The sequence below is a fragment of the Glossina fuscipes genome, unplaced genomic scaffold, assembly GCF_014805625.2.
Source record: "Glossina fuscipes isolate IAEA_lab_2018 unplaced genomic scaffold, Yale_Gfus_2 308, whole genome shotgun sequence".
NCBI classification, from domain to species: domain Eukaryota; kingdom Metazoa; phylum Arthropoda; class Insecta; order Diptera; family Glossinidae; genus Glossina; species Glossina fuscipes.
This window is the reverse complement of record NW_023998651.1, coordinates 763,105-776,709: the sequence shown is the minus strand read 5'-3', so window position 1 is coordinate 776,709 and position 13,605 is coordinate 763,105. Positions and strand designations below refer to the sequence as shown.

At 34.1% G+C, this 13,605-nt stretch overlaps 1 long non-coding RNA gene across 2 annotated transcripts; it reads right to left on the bottom strand.

The window, feature by feature from the left end:
- Positions 1-5,592: 5,592 nt before the first annotated feature.
- LOC119643012 lies at positions 5,593-12,251 on the bottom strand. Of its 2 annotated transcripts, none has more exons than XR_005248198.1 (3): positions 11,354-12,251; positions 6,746-9,157; positions 5,593-6,669 (listed from the first exon to the last, which is right to left on the bottom strand). It is a non-coding gene; the product is annotated as an uncharacterized LOC119643012 (long non-coding RNA). The 2 variants fall into 2 exon arrangements; XR_005248199.1 differs by lacking the exon at positions 11,354-12,251 and having other exon boundaries at positions 5,593-6,466; positions 6,544-6,669; positions 6,746-10,515.
- Positions 12,252-13,605: the final 1,354 nt, after the last annotated feature.

The window sequence follows — 13,605 nt, the reverse complement described above, 5'->3', positions numbered from 1 at the left end:
AAAAAAAATTAAAGTTTGATACTCTATAATAGGTAGGCGTGGCAAATTTTTTCCATTTTTGTGCGCGAATGCTACAGCACCGCTCATAGAATGTGCGTTCAAAGTTTTGCACATTTATCTGTTAAGTTTTATGAGTAATGAGCAAAAACCCAATTTTTCATTCCCTTTAAAAAACAAAAGTGTTCTCCGTTTACGTGATGATTGTTTGGCCCATTTTCAATTACAACCTGCGTGCAAGACATCCAATGTTTCTGCCAAATTTGAAGTCGATAGCTTCATTTTTGCAGCCAAGAGAATATTTACAACAGACATTGCCCAGCCGGACCGACCGCCGAACGGACATGTTTAAATAGATTTAGAATTTGATGCTAATCAAGAATATATATACTTTGTGAAGTCTCTGATGCTTCCTTCTGGGCGTTGTAAACGGTTTGACAATATAAATATACCCCTTATCCATCGGTGATGGCTAAAAAAAAATATTTATTTACTGACAATATATAAAAGATTTTTATAAGATTCTGTAGCACTACTAACTAATTCTTAATATTGTTCTTTACTATTCTGTTAGCTGAATTTCCTGTTATAAACCAATGAACATACACGTCACAACTCCCACAAAACCTTTCCATTTTCGATCAGCATAAAATCTGAATTAATTTATTCATATCTTTTCTTACGACCGTTTGTACTTTATAAGATGTATTAATTCCAAAGCGGGGAAAGACTAATTTACAACGCAGATAATTCGCATATACATTCTTAAATCATTTTTATAGATAATATAAAGTTCGCAATTTTTTTAAAATTGGAAATAATTATTAAAATTCTGAGGAATACTAAATGTTACTTTGCAAACATATTTTTACTATTACGGTGAAGCTTCTTGGGCGAGTTAAGCCTTTTCTGTTAACAGATTAACTGGAGTCATTCCTGCTTTTACGCAAACGTATTGAGTGCTTAACACTGAAAATCTGTAGTACGAGTTTGCATTCTGTTACTAAACCCGGGGTTTTGGCAAGTATCTCGACTAAAACCAATACAGAAAGTGTTTCTACTAGATCCATTAACCTTCGTCATTGGAGATAGCTTTTTCACTTTTTAGATGACAACAGTGGGTAAATCGCAAGAAGTTTATGGCTGGCGTATAGGTTAGACTTAAAAATGTAACGCTCAAAGGCAAGAGGCCTATTCCAAATAGGCGTGTGAGGGCTTGGCTATTGCTTCCGTCCTATACATTATGTTCAGTATCGTTAAAGCCTAAAAATCTGTCTTGGACATGCTGTGTGTATAAAATTCTCTGATCTGAATTATCTGACATAGCCAGTTTATATTTTATATCCTAAAATTGTTCAAGGCATATCAAGCAAGTGTAAACAACAACCAGCTATTTTCTAACACTTGGCCACTTTTATGCTATTTCTGTATGCAATGAGATGTGACTGTGTTATTAACATTCTAGAGAAAAACACCATCCATTATCTGTAAAACCAATTTCCAACTTATGTTGAACTAGACGTCCCAATGCGTAGGCGTAAACAAATTACAGGTTCATAAAGGGCGAAAGCTCTTAAAACTCCGTACGTAGCGCTGAAATTTCGAGAATATAGTATAATATTAAGAGTCGAACCAACATAATCTCTTCACTTCGTTCGCAAGCAGATGCGTTTAGTATTGCATGTGTTCAAGACATGTTGACAGCCTCATCCTTTGATATTTATTCTATTTATTTCTATTTTATTTTATGAATAAATAAATTCACAGCGAAGCTTAATTGGCTGTTAAAAATAAATATTAAATGTAATTAATAACCATTAAAAAGTATTTAAGGAAAACACAGAAAAAATAAGAAAATAAACAAAAGCCAAAATTCACTCATAAATAAGCATAGAAAAAACAGGAAGGAAAGCATGCACACATCAAACACCGAAGCATGCCCATAACCAACGAAAGCTCTTGTTACAAATAAACCGCAAAGCCACCAGAAACATGGAAAAGCCGATAATAGTGAAAAAATGTAGTTCAATTTTCGAATCCTATAAGGATATCGACATTAGAGATTAATCTAGACACGACGTAGCAAATCTCGCATTTTTGGGAGAGGTGAGTTAATAGTTTTTAATGAATTCGGTGTTGAGATTAAAGTACAAAAATCCTTTAGATGATTGGGAAGGACTCTAAAAGGATTGAAAAGCTCATAGTTATACCTACATTGAATACGCTTTATGAACGTAAAGTTCCTAAAGAAACTGTTCACGACCTTGAAGATTATTTCCCCAAGTAATGTCGACAAATCGATAGTATTATTTATTAATTTAATTAAGAAGGAAATATCGAGAATAAATCTACGTTTTCCAAGTGCTGGCAAGGCTAGCGAAAGCAATCCGTTTTCATGAGAAGGCAAAGAGACAAGCGGGTTCCAATCCAAATTCCTAAAGGCAGGAATTAATTTTGAAAGAATTCCGTTGAATCTACATAGTGCCTATAGGCAGGGGATCGCACAATAGGCGCATATTCAAATATTGGCCTCACTAAACCCTTATATAACTCCGGGCTACCTTCATTTAAAGAGAGATTAATATGCAAATTAAAACGAAGCCTTTGATTGAATAAAACCACTAAGTGTATGAACGAATATACATTTCCAACTATTGTGAATCAGTGAAATAATCACTAGTGAATAGAGCCCTAATTGAGAATAAAAGCTTCTTACGATTACGTTTAAGTTAGATTGAAGGAGATACGAATACAATTCCCAGGAAAACGAAGAAAACAGTTTAACATCGTTAGCGTATATTATAATGTGACTGAACTTAATCACCAAAGGAAGATCATTGATGTACAGGAGAAACAAAAACTTCTAAGTGGCTACCTTGGAGTAATTGATCAGAGGTGATGGAGTTAAACAGAACCTTGAACGGTCTATTATGGAGATAAGAGCTTATCAATTTCAATATGTATAAAGGGTAGCCAAAGCCTTGGAGTTTTAGGATCAATAATTTATAATTAACCAAACACTTTACCAAAATCAGTCTACATGAGATCTGTACGAGAGCCACTATAGAAAACATGGCAAATAAATTCTAAGAACTTCGTAACGGTTTTGTTTTAGGAAACCATGCTGAAAGGGCAAATATAGGACTTGACAGCGAAAATTATGTATGTGCTAAGTGACGATTAGTCCAAACAATTTGGATAAGACACTTGATTTAGCAGTGCCTCTATAGTTCCCGACCTTTGTAAATTGGAATAACGAAGTTGCTCAACACAAAGGGAAAGTCGGCAAGTACTTTGAAGGGTTGGTTGCCTGATCGGGGCGGATACATAAATAGCTAGGTTTAATACAATAAAGGAGGATTAGGATTTCCGTATTCCCAGTAGTAAAACCAAGCGTAATCTGCGAGAGACGAGATTTAAGCAGCTTTAAAATCATATTGTATATTTGAGCAAGAGGGATTTAACGTGTTAGTGTTATTTGTAATGAACGCGCAAACAGATTGCTGAGTTATACCGATTCTCAGGCAAACTTAATCTCGATAGCGATTTACAAGTATTTCTAGAAAATTAACAAAGCAAAGACCTAGCAGCCTGCCATTATAATTAGAAGTAGGGTTGTATTCGGCCAAATAATTCGTTGACCAATACACTAGCTCTTTCAAATGTTAAGCTTACCCTATTTTATCGGCTTGGCTTTTGGTGTTGCTATTACTTACGTAAGGAAAGTTTTGCGAGAAGTAGATGGTCGATTGTGAGACGCGGTACTTGCTTTGATCCCGCTTTGCCTCTTATCACACTTCTTAGTGAGGCCACGCTTAGCTTTTTTTTGTGTGATAATATTACTGTTAGTTTTGCCAAAGCCGATATCGTTTTTGCTACTGTCTTTGTAGTTTCCTGGGCGTAAAGGTAATCTGGGGAAAATATTGAAAAGCAAGAAAGTCGCCAGGTTGCGTCCGATATTAACGTATGGAAAACGATGTTATTTGAAAACACAATCTTTGCCTTAAGAGGCAATTTTGGACAACGATCCCGCATTGTTTTGTCTAATGATGTAAATATGATGCTTGTAGCGTTACTCGTGTAACGGTGGAGGTGATTCGAAGTTTGTTATAATGACCGTTGCCAATTATTTTGCTCTATTGGTACAGATGGGATGGATCCTCCTTTCGAATGCAAATGCAGAACCTTCTTAGTGAAAAGGACGGTGGGAACACCTCAAGCTTCTGTTTGACGCAGAATCGTTTCTCACCTTGCATTTTACTGCAGTTTGTAATTCTGTGCCCGCTAACTCCACGTCGGTGGTTTGTTTATATTAACGTAATTCTCTTTCAGATCTTATCTTGAATTTCTAAGCATACCATATTAGGTGGAAAAACTCTGCTCGTGCTTTTCAACTCTGATTGTTATTGTAATACCACGCCAATATTGTCATGCATTCTCATGATGTTAAACGAAAAATTTCGATCAAATCCCTACGCATTAGTCAAACTTCATTTGAATTGTGGGTTGTTCCGTGCGCCGGTTTCCTTAGTAATTCAGATCTCGGTTTCAGACGATATCGATGATGAGCACATTATCGGCGGGTCCCCAAAAATAAAGTCTGTAGTGAGCAAAAAGTAAGGTGGAATGTGATTAGCTCATGCCGAGCAATCCCACTTAAACCTTTGCCAAACCTCTTCAACGTTTCCTTTAGTTTCCAAGCCAAATTACTGTAAGTATAATATGTGTTTTCAAACTAAAGCAGAGTGAATCCTGTCCGCAGAGTACCATAATTTATTGTTAATGGTCATCGGAAAGATTTATGGAGCGGTTCCACCTCTGGATTCGCATGATTTGAAAAGTTTTACCGTTCAATGTTTTCCTTTTACCATTAATATGTACGAAACGAGATTTTCTGCTCTAGACAGTTCCCCAAATTTCGAATACAGCCCATCGTTCCGTGACTCAAACTGAAAATTGGGCGTTTCACATCTTCCTCAAGCTGCAGGTAATCATTAACCGACCTTATCCGGCCTAAGTACCTTTGTTGTGCGAAATCAACTCCACAGTTTTTAGCAAGAATCAATCTTCCAAATTCGGTATCACTTTCTTCCCGCGAGCTACGCTATCCGATTTGCCAGTTGCCTAGCATCCTAACTTTGACAAAAAACCGTTTCTCCCATGGGATCAGGCATTGTTCGTACTGATTCCCTTTAGGTCGAAAATAAACTGTATGTTGGTTTAAGGCCCCCTACTGTAAGGCTGAACATTCATTTCCTAGTATCATATCGAGTTCCGCGATAGTATTATTGATCTTACACCTTTGGCCAGAAGACAGACAAAACGCCACACACACCACGACGTGTTTATAAAAATAAAACGAACCCATATGGTGTTATATACTGTGAAAAATAATCGAAAAGAACAAAAAGTTAAATTAAATTAAAAGTTAAGCTAGTGTAAATAAGTTGCGAGAAGAAAAAATATTATATATTGCTTTTTCCTCATAAAAGAATTGTATTTTTTTGTTGTTTAATTACAAATGAGCGCTATATTTTGCTTTTGTATTATATATGAAAGCTATAGTATAATTTTGCTTTGTTGTAAAATAAAACTTGTGTTTTCATTACATTTATATAAGTCAGTAATTTCTTATTTAAATAAACTTCATTATCATAACGCTGGGTCTGGTTTAAATAATTTTTCAAAATATCGCAAAGATGAAAGACACTTCTGTTTTCGTTATTTCCCGATAATCTTCATGCTTTGCGTCGCGAGACTCCAACGAGAGGTTCTTCCGTCGAACATATTTTCGACTGTTCTTCTTTCCTCGGATAACGTTTTATTAAAAGTTTCCGTGTCTTGTGCTAATAAATTTCTAAGGGAAGCGCTTGTTGGGCTTGTCGCGCAGAGAAAATGCTGTGCAGCTTTCAAAATTATGATGTGGTGAATTTAGTTTCATGCAGTTCTAGCCGACTTTGAACTAACCCTTTCCAAAATTCCCAATGACACATAATAATGCCATCACTTGGGGATTAACGTCAATTCCGAAGATATCGTAAGATGTTGGTCATGTCTTAACGTAGCAACATATTAACTTTGTACTTATAATATTGTGAAACAGAATTACGATGGCGCACAACATTAATGTGTTTCCCCTCTACAGCACCTATGCAATTTGTGAGACTCCAAATCATTCAAGATGAGCGTCCGCTAAGACCAGTTTGGCAAAAACAAATAAAACGCAGCAAGAATAAGCATAAGATGCGATAAGTATCAGGCACTTCCTTCACGAGCAAACAACTTGAGATAAACGTTTTTTTGAATTCCAGTTATAACGAAGGGGAAATTTAGAGCAGCTTTAACAACAATCTGCACTTAACAGATATGAGATGGTCTATAAGAAGATTTTGGTAGCATCTTCTCTGTCAAAATTAGAAGAAGATCAATTACTTCAGGATTCCTACGAACATTCACGTCCAATTGCTCGCTGTCAATATAAAACATATAGTCGAAGACGGTCAAAAATAATCCATCGACATTTCAGTTTTTATATAAGGGTCTTACCTATCATCGGCTTTTGTACTTACGGCAACGACGATCACACTCCCACGTCATTCCTCTTATCCTAATCCAAACAATTAAATCGCCCCTTGCCATTTCCTTGTGTCGCTCAAATGTTTACTTCTAAACCTATTAATAATTTTTTTTTTAATTATAAATATTATATTATTAACTATAGTGTGGATTTACTATATTGTGAATTTACCAGGAATAGTTAAGGTCGCCTTCCGCGTGCAAAAAATATCTGTTTTCCTTTTTTTTAGTGTTTCACTTCAAGAAAATTATATTTCAAAGACAATATCCACTCTCTTGTTTTGTGTCTCTTCATACGCGTTTATATAGCGTGCGCTAATCACACGAATTTCCCTTAGCTCGCAAGCTGTGTTCGACTAATTTTGCGTAATGCTCATAACCTAAAAATCGTGTTCGTACTTTAGTTACAATTTGTCCTGAATTCGGAAATACGATTATATGTACATGTAAATGTATTACTCATTTTTTTCACATCTCAGTATTCTCTGAAGAAAGGTCTCATGAATCTTAATTCAAATTTTATTTTCTATACTTCCAAATATAAGCATTGATAACATTATTTAAATTCTCATAGGAAATATTTTCATGAAATTTTAATTGTTTTATTTCATTTAGGAAACCGTGATTTTCTAGTTTCTTTAAGTTAAAAAGTAAAATTGTATGTATTTGCTATTATCATTCTTAACTTTACCAAATAAAATTTCGTTTTTCATTACAAAACCATTATAATCTATTTTAACTTCGCAATTAAGCAAGTACAGTGTATAATTATTATTTAATAAGTTTTTTTGTTATCACAATTTTTTATAATATACCTATTCCTTCACTATCAATCGCTATTGTGTTAAATACATCATTATATTTACGTTTGCAGTTCGAAAATATAGTACAGTTTGAAGTTCTTTATAGATATTTTAATAGTATAATGTCTGCGTACTTGTATGGAATATTATTTATAGTTATATTATACTCTTTACGTGAATCGATTTCTGGAAATTTGAAAGATGTGTATCGGTAGAGGTGTATCGGCAATAACGAGTAAATTATATTTATTATTATACTTTCCCAAAAAATACGCCTAATCGCTTAAATTTCTTAGGAACCGGTGTAACTAGGCTACTGTAGTTCAAATACGGTACCGGAAACGTTTTCTTAATGCTGTTTCAAAAAACTCTTCTTTAAAATGATTGCGCCTAACTATACTAGTTTACGATCTAGTCTCAATGAAACATTCTACTCTTTAAATTCCAATAATAATTGCTACTGAAGCTATCCTTGATTTAAACGACCCTTGAGCAAATTTACCTCCTGATGTTCCTATTACTTGCCTACATTTGTGAAATCTATAGGAACAATTCCTTTTCGACGGATAATACCGAGATTTTGGAAAGCGCTTGGCATCTGGTACTAAAAAAGTTTTGTTTGAACGCCGTTTCTTGTTAACATTGTTTACTGGTAAAATTATCTCGGCCTACAAGACTGTGGATTTGGTTTCCGTCCAATTTTTTTGGCTTGTACATTAGTTCTTTTCCTATGTTTAAAGTTTATTGCTCTGATGTTAGGCAAGCTCTAAATTATGCGTTGATTATTGTAGTAAGTATTTCAGTTATATCCATATTGACATTATGCGGTATGTATAATTTTTTATTCATCATGCATGAATACATCTCATTTAGATTATTTATTTTTATATTTTTACAGCAGTTAAGTACTTCAGCGTAATCCCTTCTTGACGAAAAGTTCTTTTTGGTTCTTATCTCTCAAAATTGCTGCTCTCCGGCCATGTTGAAAGTGACTTCACTGCATTTCCCAGCAACTTCTCATTTTTTGCTGTCATTGTGCCATATGTTATCAACTCTGCGTTTTGATCATATAGACTCAACGCATTTTCCACAGGTTTAGAAAAAAGGAAAGAAGATTACCTTTTCTAAAGAGACTTAGTTGGCGAAATTGACCCAGAATATCGTGCGGGCCAACTCTCAAAGCTGGCTTTACGAATTGTCTTTGTGGATCCAGTTGATGCTGATGGTATTGTTGTAAACTCGCCTCTATTTGTTTGGATCTTGGCTGCACTTGCATGATTGGTTCTTGTATTCAAATTTTTGGTGCTGTATGTGTTGAATGTGCTTAATGATTTCATTTTAAAGTAGCATCTGAGGTTGTTGCCGTTTCTTTACGACCGCTTCCTGCTTTAGTATCAAATATTCGAGTCACTCAATCCTTAACTGGATTTATTCAGCATTCATGGTAAAGTTTTCTGTTTAGTTTTTACTTATTTTTTCACATGAATGAATTTTTGGATATATTAGTCATTGTTATTATTTAATGTATTGTAATATTTGTGTACATTCTATTTGTTTCATTTTTTCTTTTACCGCTGCGCTAGTTACAGTAATCCGACTTTTTGTTTTGTTCAGTTTTTGAAAACTACCTTCATTTTATTAAAAAATAAATGTTGTGCTAAGAACAGCAGCTATTCTGGGATTCAGCGCTTTTCGTCTATATAAAATTGTATGTACGGAGACACATTCTCGTAGCATGGATATTTTGTGGTGGCTAATACAATAGAAACGCGATCAAGTTCCTATGACATACAAACAAATGACAAAATATATGACTGTGTAAAATATATGATGTGTATATGCGTTTATTTGTAATGGGGACAAGCCGAATGACAAGATAATATAAATGCGAAATAATACAGATAATGATTTTAACATCATTTTTTCTTTTAAAACTTATAAAATTTCTATAGCGATTTACCCACCATTCCTAACTACCTTTATTTAACAATTAACAAGTGGCAGTTAAATGAACAGATAAATAGTTGAAGTACAAGTGTAACCGAATAACAGTCGCCTAGGGATAAACGACATATAGACTCCGATTAACGTTGATTGCTAAACATTTGGTAGGTTGATCATTATGGGTTCATTTCTTTGCAACTTACAAGCTCAATTAAACCACTACGTGTGCTTTTGATGGTTGTTTTTTTAAACTTCCACAAATAGCAAGGCAAGTACGTCACAGTTTTTTGCGATCTTTGATAAAGTCACGGTTATATTTCGATCGCATATCCCCTGTATTTACACGAACTGTCCCGTTATCCACATAATTGGTCTTAGTGTCCGATCGATAAAAGTAATGTTATAAAGGAATGACTAACGTCTAATGGCTTTTTCGATCGAGTTGATTCTAATCACGTCTTTGACGTCATAGATTAGCGGCGTATGTTCATTTTACATGTGTATGTTACCTTGGCGTCATAACAATTTTAAGTAGAAACTATTGCTTGCCAAGGTAACGCCAATGACCAACCATAACCAGCTTAAGGAAGGTGTGTTTGGGCCTATGTATTAATAAATTAATATAAAGAGCTCTATCGAGGATTGCTAGACTTTCGGGTAAAGTCATACCACTAAAATCGCCCATCCAAATAACGTGCTTAACCAACTCATACTTTTTTCAGCTTTCATTTTGCGGGATATTATATGGCTTGCTCAGACTACTTGTTGCTCTCATATGCTTTGCTGTAGTAGCTTTTACGTAGCGTTACAGAAATTTAAATTAATTTGCGACACTCTTATTTCTTCTTCCCATTAAAACAGCGTCTTTCATGTAATTGATATCAATATAATTTCTCTAAGGTGCTCAGAGAGTAGAGCGAGAAAGAGTTATTGTTACAGGACTTAGTAAAATATCCCCATCTTTCTTACAACAGCGCTAGCTTCTGACTATGTAATCACATATATTGCCTTGCGATGCTAGGTATTTGAAGCAGTTCAATATGCCTTCCCTTATATCCTTATATGTCCCATAAGTCGCTCACTTTCTGCGTAGCTTCAAGAGTATTTTACCGCCTCATTTCCTTCAAATGGTTTCCATATCCTTGCCGAGTTATAAATTTTAGATTGCTTTATAACTGACATTTTGCAATATATTACAACAGTTCACATTTCCAGTTTTCTAAATAACACCCTATATTTTTTTTAATTGGTCCGTTGTACGTTACCGATATTTTTTAGTGATTAATATATTACACTTTATTTTGCTGGCTACTTTTTATTAGCATTTAAACAACTGAAAAATTTGCGGTTTGATTTAAAAAGTATCGTTTTGAATGGTGGCACGAATGAATTACTTTCTATCCCGATTAGCGTTAACGTTGCCGAAATTCAAAACTTTTTTTTTTCGTTTAGAAGAAAGTCCTGAATTTTATTTTAGTACAATTCCCCAATTGTATTGAAATAAGTAAATAAGCTTCAAACTTGAGCTACAATAAAATATCAGCTGAATTAGACGAATGTAAGTTTACCTGCTTAACTATGACATTATAAGTTAAATGTAAATTAAAAGAAAAGAATTAAATTAAAAAACCTGTAAATAAATTAATAACTAAGAGTAAAAAGATAAGCGTGCACACATTCAGCCTGCACTGCAATAGAGCTTACATTTAATTTAGAGTGATATATTGAGTATTGGTAGGATCGCTAGGCATTAGCAAATTAGTTAAGTCTAGTAAACGAACATTGTTCTTACAATAGCGATGGCTACATAGATCGGACTTATGACCAGGTTAAAATCAAATAAGATGCTTATTAAATTTTCAAAGGGTACTGTAATTTCAGACAACGCCCCTATACTTCTCTAAGGTTTGTAAATCCTAAACGGCGTAACTTTGCTTTTTGACTTTATAATTTGGTGAACGTCAACATTTACCGATCTTAGATGAGTTTAAACTGATTTTGTAAACTATCACTTAATTGAGGGGAATCTTCACCTTGTTAACAATGCACCAATGAAGTAAAAGTAGATAATGCCTTTAAAATGGTATGTTCGTGCGATAAATGCGTTTAATATATTGCGCATATACAATGATTATCTTCAATGTTGAATGCCTTTTCTGCTTTGTGTAGTTTTTGAGTAAGGCGAAAATATGCTTTTTACGTGTACAGAACATACGCAAAAAATTCCCTGATAAACGCGTTGACAATCAAACGCAGTCACTTATTTTATAACTGTTCATCGTTCACAAAAACTGTAAGAGTATATAGCCAACCTTGCGCAAGTGCGCAGAAGCTTATCACCACCCTGTATTGCAAATCTTAGATAAATGCATTAATTGGGTAATATAATATGGTATTGATATACATATGAACACATACACTTTAATATATGTGTAGTTAGATAATGCTACACGCCGACTGTTCTTTTTGGCCACATTTAAGAAAGGGTATCAAAGTAACCCAAGTTCGAATTGCTTGTCCCACGTACGCTGATGGTGATGCACTGGAATGCACAACACAACAGAGAAGATATGGTAGCCGCCTGTTTTGGTTTTTCGTTCCCTTAGGTTTCTTCTAACTGTGTGACTCTGTTTGAAGCCGTTAATCAAAGAAAATCTTTTTTTTTCTTGCACATCTAATCTTTTATTAATTCACTCTTATTATTCTTGTCTTATATATGTGTAATAATTTGTACCGTAACGCATCTTTCGTAAATTTCCGGTATTATTCGACTCTTTTTGAAATTAAGTTGGATCGCTGAATTGTGACTTTTAGAATCGCATAGGTTTTATTTCAAATTCCTAAGAGATCTGTTTACAGAAACTTACAGTTTCGGATGGGGACACATTAACAAGATAAATTTAAACTAAAACATTAGCAAAAATCTCAATTACATAATTAAAGGATTTTACGACACGGTTGGATGAACAAATTCAAAATATTGACATTAAGAAAATCCGAATATTCTTGGGTTTCAACCAGGATTTTTCTGTTTCCTTTCCTAATTCCTTTTTTCTAATTCTATATCCTCTTTTTCTTCTTTTTGCAAACAGTTTGAAGACTTTGCAACACTGCGCTCACTCTCATGGCTGATGCCGATAACATATTATTATTATTATTATTATTTTAATTTTAGACTAATGAAATGAATTCTTAGACTAAAAGAAAAGACATTGAGCACTAGCAACACAGGCTATCGGCTCATCTTATTTTATATTTAACTTTTGGAAAAAATTATTTTTGTATAAGGACATTACTGTCATTGATATCTTGAAAACCCGCTCATATGTGTAGTAGAACAAACTCTCAAAATTTTGTTTTTTATATTTGTTGTCAGAGCAAGATAATTTAAATGAATTTTACATAGGCACAACAAGAGAGGCGGCGTGAAAATTTCACACGTTTTGCGTACATAAAAAAGAAAGAAAAGGTTGGCATCCCTAGCCACTCCAATAAAAAAAAAAGTACGGTCGATTTTTGGATTTGGAACCCCACAGATTTTTATTAAAGAAGGAAAAAGAAGGTTGATTGCAAAAAGAAAAGAACCAACAGTTTGAAGTGTGAAATTTTGAATTGATGTTTCCTATCAGCGCATTAAAAAAGACATACTAACAAAACTGGTAACAAAAGAACCAGATCGTTTACTCAAAGCACATTGAAACTGGTTCTGAAATAGCGTCTACCAAGAAGGATATAAGGAATTAGGAAACGAAACAAAACTATTGATACATTGCTTAACACATATAAACGGTAAAAAACAAAACCCTTTACGTACACATTGTTTTGTGCTTGTTTTCTAATCGATTAATATAAGACTAGTTTAAAAAATTTTAGAGTAGGTGAATATAAATAATAAGTCACGTTTGTGCATAAATTGACCGAAAATATGTAAATTAACATATGTTGTTACAAGCGATAGGAGACATGCGAGAGCGTTGTGCCAGACCGAAACGATAGTTTCTCAAGCGAGCGTTGATAATTTTTTGACTGTACAAATTTTGCGTGGCGTATCTTTATTTTATTTTAAATTTTTTAATTAATTTTTATTGTTGTGAATATAAATCAAAAACCATCAAACTTGAGTTGAAAATATTATATATATTCTCTGCAAAAAGAGAAAATTATGTACGTCAAAAAATTGAAAAGGTCGGAGTCTGCAAACGAGATGCACACGCGCCATTGGAAAGCTAACTAGTGCGATAGTAAAGGGGGCTTCCAATCTTTGCCTTACAGAATCTCCGTAGAC